Here is a 6000-nt window from a genome sequence, read left to right as displayed (position 1 = left end):
CGTCACATTTTGGGCTGGAGGAAGAGCGCTTGGCGATGTGTAGTTTAAATGTTCAATGAAAAATATATTGAATTTTTTTTTTGTCAGACATGTTTTACAATGGTCAGATTAACTGTGATGTCAAATCGTAATCTCTTTGCCTAGCGGAAACTCGTATTTGTATGAGAAAAAATTCTATGGTCAAATAAACGTATATAGTGAATACTATCATATAAAAACCATGCAAGCATATATAAAATGTTATAAGAAACTTATAAGAAGTTTCTCATAACTTCTTATATATTATATCATTCTCGTATGGCCTTATAAGGTTTTTTTATATATTTGTATACGATGTCATCTGAGCATATGTGTCGGAACCGAAACATTTTATATGCGTATAAGATTATTCACTAAGGTTATCACCAGGAGAAAAAAACAGGCAGGAAAGAAAGGCGCGAGCCATCAACGTCTCGTAGCGGAAATAACAAGAATGAAAAACAGGAGATAATGAGCGAATCTGACGTTGGCAATATATATTTGATAGCTCCCAAAAATATGGCGACCAACACAGCATACACGCACCCCCCCCCCCCTCATCCGCAAAAAAAAAGCACATAAAAATAATAATAAACAACATTACGACCTGTTGAATCCCGAAACCTTGTCCAAATCAAATGCCGGTGAAACAATAGAAAAACGTTATGAAAGCAAAACGTACGTCCAATAACAGTCTGAAAACACTGGCCTGTTTAAAGAAAAAATGATCTACGAGGCATGTAACCCCCCCCCCCTCCCTCCCCCCCCCCCCCCCAAAAAAAAGAGAAAAAAAAGAAGAAAGATAGATAAACGCGGACAAAAAATATGACTATACCATACGAAAGGGAAACAAAAAGCAAATCTGTAATAGGTGGCGCCGACTTTCCAACCACTTAAACTTAATGCTGGTCATATCCCGGTCCATTATTTTTTCCTTGTAGTGGTTGGAAGGGCTCAATTGCGCACGCCCTTTCAGGGGCACTTTTCTTTAAAAAATGGCGCCCCGTTTTTCCGCTGGAGTTGCGAGACTCGGGTCAACCTTTACCATTGGCTTTGAGCTGGGTCATTTTTTTCTTAAAGGGCATGTTGCCCGGTTTAGAAGTGAAACGTTATAAAGTGCCGTTATGTTGTAATAAACGATGCAATTAACCAAACTGGTGGATATCCTTAATCCAAAACTCAAACACTTCCAATCTCCAAAACCCGTATAAACAATGTGCACTTCATTCCACAGTAAAAACGGGAAATAAACAAACCGAGACCTGTAGGAGGCTGTGTGCTTTAAGAGCAAAGAAGAAATCTTTTTTAGAAGAAAAATCTCACATCTCGCTTGAATTTCAACTATCTGGATTTAAAGGCGCCTTATTTACTATTGCTAACTAAAATAATACTGATAATCTGCCGACACCAATACCAATCAATTATTGATAATTAAACAAAATCACATTGTTCTGGCATGCATCTACATTAGAATTAAAATCCACAATGGCAGATAGCTTTTTCTTAGTTGACCCGTTTAAAAGAATACCGAAAGAGATGGGCGATTGACGACAGGTATGAAGCCGTGAAATAGTGGACAGGCGAAGCATGTATAGATAATAATCATGGCAAGGCTACACCACAATTCTAACTTACAAGCGTGCTCTACGCTTGAAACAAACCAATCATCTCTCCGGATTCACTGTGCCATGATATTTCAAAAGTTCACTGCTGTGCATACGTCATCTTAAGGATTTAAATATTTTAAAATTACCGACATTAGAAGCCTATGCTCACTCAGTTTCCTTGTAGTATCGCTCAGTCACACCTCGTTTGTTGTTTCCTTAAAATAAGAAATTCCTATGCGTATTGCCTTTGCAGCGGTAAAATGAATATGCAGATCGAAAATAAAGTGGCAAACCAGGTAACATGCCTAACGTGATTAGTTCATAACGTTTGTTCACAAAGCTCCTTTGCTTTGCAAAGCTGGGGTTTCCCATAGCTAGGGTGCGGCTTTTTTCGGAGTTAAAGTTTTGAGTAAAATTGAACAATGTTCACCGAAGCTTGTTATTTTTTGAAAGTTTAGTTTTTTTTTTTTTTTGCGAAAGGAAGATTAGTTGTTTTTTATCTAGGTTAAAATTAAGCACATACCTTAAGTATAATGTAATTCTAGTGTATAATGTAAGAATAGCTTAATTAAGTACATTTTTAGACATAACACGTATTCCACGATAGTGTAGAATTGGACAGAAAGAAGCGCATTCAGTTATTCAGGTACGGCCCTATCCAGAGGAGCCAGAACCCACATTTGAGAATGCTGGAAAAGCACGAATCGGAGGGGCTCTCTAGGTACTGAAGTTCACTCCGCGATTTCTATATTCAGTTTACCCCTGAGTTCATTCGCATAGGCGTACCCTACGAAAAGAAAGTTCAAATATGTTGTAAAAAATATTAATGACTAAGAAGTAACCGAGAGGCTCTTTCAAATCCCTTTAGAAGAAGCAATGACAGCGAGCTTGCCGAAAGCATACAAGAAAGTGACATGCTTGGGTTTCATTTTTTTTGTAGGTTTTCGTAACAATTCGGTTCTCACCTCGCATTATCAAAGCACTGAAGAACACTGCGTAAGCAGGTTGCAGCGCACTGAATGATTTGCTCATGATGATGCCAACAAGACTATATGAAGGCTCTCGGTAGAATGGAGAATAAAAATTAAGTTGGTTAATATTTTGATTTATGCCATCATTAAAGTCGTGAATCAAATCAGAACAATCTTACCATGACGATTGAAACCAAACTTTTTAACAAATGCAATTCCGAAAATATATCGTATTTCTCTAGCTATGGTACGCAATCGGCACAAAGACTGCACGGGCAAATTCTGGGACAAAAATAATTGTTCGCTTAGATAGCTTGCACCCGGTGCATAGTCAGCAATTCTTGCATAGTCCGAACGCAAACATCATCATGCACAGCAAACATTGACAAATGTCTGCCGCATTAGCTCACAAGGAAGCTCGAATCATACATAAATCAACCACTATTATACTTCGTTATTCACAAAACTTTTCACGTCTAGTCACACTGAACGAACTAGAAAAAAAAAACAGATCCTTGTACAGTCCACAACTCTACATAATACGCATCGTGAATAATTTCAATATTTTAAATGTATAGTCCGCCGACTACAGTCCGGAAAAGATTGTATTTTTGTTTACCATTATTTCATCAGGTTATGCTTTCCTTCTACGTGCATTAGTCTGTATTTAGATCAAGCCATCATCCAGGAATAACTATTTCTATCAGTTTGAAAATGAGCAACAATCAGTGCTCGTTTGAGCAATTGGAGCACTGGGGTTACTCCCTACCTCCCACTTGAATCGTCAGTTACATAAAGCAAATGAGAATGCGAAAAAAAAGGAACGAAAATAAGACAAGTAATGTCCTATTGCAAGCCAATCAGAACGTGACAAATACAAGCAAATAGAGCCTTTTTTCTACTAAAAAAGTTCGCGTCTTTTGCTCTACTTTGGCAGGTTTACATCTACTAAATACGCAAATTAAACTACATCAAAATTACAGTAATTCTTTCTTCCATAATATCATCGGTGATTGTACGCATTAGTCAATTATTCTGCATTGCTTTAAAAAATGCGTTTCGTAATAAAAAATAATCGATTTTAGCTATAGTGATTTGAATCAAAATAATCATATTTAAAATAAATAAGCTTCTGTTAAATCAAGGAAACAATACGTATTAAATTTTGTCAAACCATCATAATTCTTTACCACCACGATAATCAAGGGTAGACAAGCGCAGCCATGCTCCTTCTGTCCGGAAGGTGCGTAGAACGATGTATTGTCACCAAATGATACCCAGTTTTTGTAACACTCGAAAAAGCGCCCGATTTGTACGTTTTGCACAAACTGGAGTTGGTGAAACTTCTGCCGCGGCGCCGAGGTCAAACGTCCGCCCCTTGATCGCGGGTGGCGACATTCATGATGAAACTGTGAAGAGAAAACGTGCTAAAAGTAGAAACGTATATACATTTATTCCCTAACGCCTGTCAACTACACATGCCCCCCAACCGGCGCTCAAAGCATCCTTCGCGGAACTTCCCCCGTACCCCACGCCACATGGCCCCACCTCCGTACCGAAGGGGAAGCACACTCATTCCGTCAGCGCGGGGACCGCTTGCGCTTTGGCTGCCACCCGTATGCTGTCGCCTTCCTCATGGGTGAGGTGTTTTTTTTTTCTGGACCGCCGATGGGCAGCTACGAATAAATGAGCATCGAAATAAAAAGGGACACATTGATCGTTTCTGACGCCTCTCAAAAGTATCGCTTCTGTTCAAACATGCGACCCCCCCCCCCCTCCCCCCCACACACACACACACGATGGCGGCACAAGTGTCGCGTTAAATGTTGGAATCATAGAAATGATACTAACTTTGTTTCGGTGCGGTCAAAGACTGCACGTCGTTTTCACTTTCACGAGTTTTAGTAGATCGTTCTGATGACTCGGATAACGATACCCAATGCTCAGCCGACGCCTTTGCGCAGGCATCATATCGTTATCGGGTATCGTTATCGGAAATATCGCAACGATCTACTAAATATTTCCATTAAGTCCGACTTTAGACAACGATACAATCCGATGGACCCAACCAAGCAGCACAAAACGCGCAACGTCACGGCTCTTGTCGTTTTGTACGTTTGCTGTCGTCGATTACTTCTGCGTTTGGTTGTATTAGAAGGCGATAACAGACGCAGATTAAAATGGCAACTTTCGACTTGACCGGCATTGAGCTTCTCAAGCGCACCGATGTCGCCAGCGTATGTAGTTCTAAACTTCCGCATACCGCGGTTTCGGTTCCTCTACCATTGCCCTGTAGCCCTGACCTTCTGAGACTCGACTTTAAAATGTGGTCTGATAGTATTTTTAAATCTGTATAAACCGATTACTACGTCAGTAATAAACATTTCTTGTGGCGTGCTTTTCTTTATCGTCTTGGAATAGCATCGTCTTTGTGGGGAACACATTTTGCTATTTGAATACCAAGAAAGAAGAAGGGACTTCCCTACTGCTTTTCGTGTATTTTAAACAAACGCTGGCGCTAGCCAAGATGCATCTCACTGGTGCACACTGTTCCACTGTCGTTTTTAAATTTTTCGGACTTACGCCCTTTATAACTCAGAGGAAAGTGTTTACATGACACCTTGATGTCAATTGAGAGTATGACACAAAGTGACACTGACGTCACAAGGCACAATAACGCCACGTGGCACTAAATTCTCGCGAATATAACGAAGCAACCTCCCGTCAAATTTATCGGCGAAAATTCTTTTCTAAATATAGCCGGAAAGTTACGACGTCACGTGTCGTAAGATTATATGGCGATGCCATGTCACAATGTAACGACAGTTAGAAATCTCGATAAATTAAGCGAATAGACTTTCCGAACAAAATTTAGATAGAGAACCGTGACGTCATGTGACATGACGACTTGTAAAACTGACGTCACAAGGTAACGACAGTATGGTTTTCCGCTAAATTTAGCGGAGAAATGTATCCGCTATATCTGGCGGGAAAATCGTAAAGGAATGATCTAACTTATGTCAAGTGAATATTTGACGTCAGAATGCAATAGTTTCGCTTTGTCCAGATAAATACAGCGAAAAATATGACGGCCAAAATTTTGAGGGGAATTTCCCTCGCCAAATGTGACACGCTATGACGTACTTACACGAGATCCGCTGCAAAGCCTCACCAATGACGACTTTCGCTATAAATGAAGCTTAGCCTCATGATTAGAGCTCGGTTTCAGTGTCATGATATGTCTCTTATTTCTGACATTATAGTATAGTAGTTCGCTCCTAAGAATCGCTTCAACTTGAACATGACCAATAAACACGGTAATACAAAACACTGCTCATGCTGACCGTATGGGTTTCTAAACATGTTTAATGTAAGAGCCAAAAAAAACAATTTTTACACAAAAA

This window comes from Ixodes scapularis, unplaced genomic scaffold (assembly GCF_016920785.2).
Source record: "Ixodes scapularis isolate PalLabHiFi unplaced genomic scaffold, ASM1692078v2 PGA_scaffold7__128_contigs__length_106722199, whole genome shotgun sequence".
Classification (NCBI taxonomy): Eukaryota; Metazoa; Arthropoda; class Arachnida; order Ixodida; family Ixodidae; genus Ixodes; species Ixodes scapularis.
Note: the sequence above shows the minus strand (reverse complement) of the source record.